Genomic DNA, 1,613 nt, shown 5'->3' on the forward strand with positions numbered 1-1,613 from the left:
CTTGATTTTTGGTGTTAGATGTTCTTAGTGACTCTGACCAGAGCTTGTCCTGTCCCTGCCGCCCTGCAGCTCCCCTGCTACTCGTGGGACCTGTGCCTCCCGGCTGGCTGCTCCCGGATTAGAAACTCACTGGAGAGAAGATGGCCTGAATGTACTTCTTTTCAACTCCCTTATATCTTTTGAGTTTTCATTTACATTAAGTTTGAATAACTTTGCAGGGTGTTATAAATTAATGATCTACATAAAGTGTATTATTAGAGGGAAAATAATCTTACTGCAAAGCAGTGTGTTGTATTATACAGTAGATGTTTGTGTTTTGGAATTTAAAAATTATTTAAAGTAATAGTGCCAATGAAGGGTTTAAAAATGTCTCTTGACTTGCTTATTTTAAGTGATCACAATTAAGTCAGAAAAAATATATTTTTTAAACACTTTTTAAAGTGGCTTTTGAGAATTTTTAAACAACTGATTCAAACAACTGCATAAATTGCCATGTTCAAACAAAAGAGCATTGATATTTTTTAAACTGAATTTTTACAGGAAATGAGAGAAATCTTGTTTAAGTTTAGTATATGGAGACAAGACACTGTCTTCTCTTCAACATAGGGATTTTTATACCTTTTAGAGCTTTATTGAATATCAGATGCATTTTGTTGTGTGGATTTACTCTGGGACTTCTAATATACTTGTATATCTGTCTATTCTTATGCCAATACCATGATTTTCTTACTAAGACAACAGTGTGTTTTGACATCATGTGTTTTGATCTGCCCAACATTGCTGCTGTTGCTCAGTAAAGCTTGAGCTATTTGTGGTCATTTAAGGGTGTGTTCTTTATAGATTGTTTTCTCTGTTTCTGCAAAGAATGTCACTAGTAGTCTGATGGAAACCTCACTGAATTTGTAGTTGAGTTTTTGTAACATGGCATTATAAGAATATTACCATTGTTATATAAGATCACAGCCAACAGAAAAATCTGCCAATCTATGAATAAGAAATCAGTTTTTATAGACAATATGAAGACTGGTGGAGGGTTTAATTTAGTTCATGAGCTATAGTTTTCAAATACTTACTAAAATCATAGATGCCAAAACAAAAAATAGCTAGTCTTTAATAGCAATGTTGTCACTTATCAGCAAGTCTTAGTCTCTTCTTCCATAAAGAATGACACTCATAACCCTACTTGACAGCTTGATTGGGAGTATTCCTGAGTCACTGTGGGTAAATCAGTAAAGAATCATTCTGGGCACATTGTAATTTCAATAGAAATTACATTATGGTAATGTGATGACATAGTGTATAATTAATTAATTAGTAACAATGATAAAAGTGAAAGCATGACAAAGAAATGATTGTGAGATGGCAGCAAGGAAAAGAAATTGAAAAGGATTCTCTGCTAAGTTGTTTGAACAGAACTTTATGAACTATAGGCAATCAATTTTAGGGTGTTAGGACAAAGAAACAATTATATTTATATTTTTTAAAAATATCAGCTTGGCAGTCCCAAAAAGATCAGGTATGAAGAGGAAACAGCTTGTAAGACAGACCAATCAAAAGACTTTTATAATGGAGCAGGATTAGCTGCAAGGAGGGTCTCTTCTAAGCCTTAGAGG

Source organism: Mastomys coucha, unplaced genomic scaffold (assembly GCF_008632895.1).
Source record: "Mastomys coucha isolate ucsf_1 unplaced genomic scaffold, UCSF_Mcou_1 pScaffold21, whole genome shotgun sequence".
NCBI lineage: Eukaryota > Metazoa > Chordata > Mammalia > Rodentia > Muridae > Mastomys > Mastomys coucha.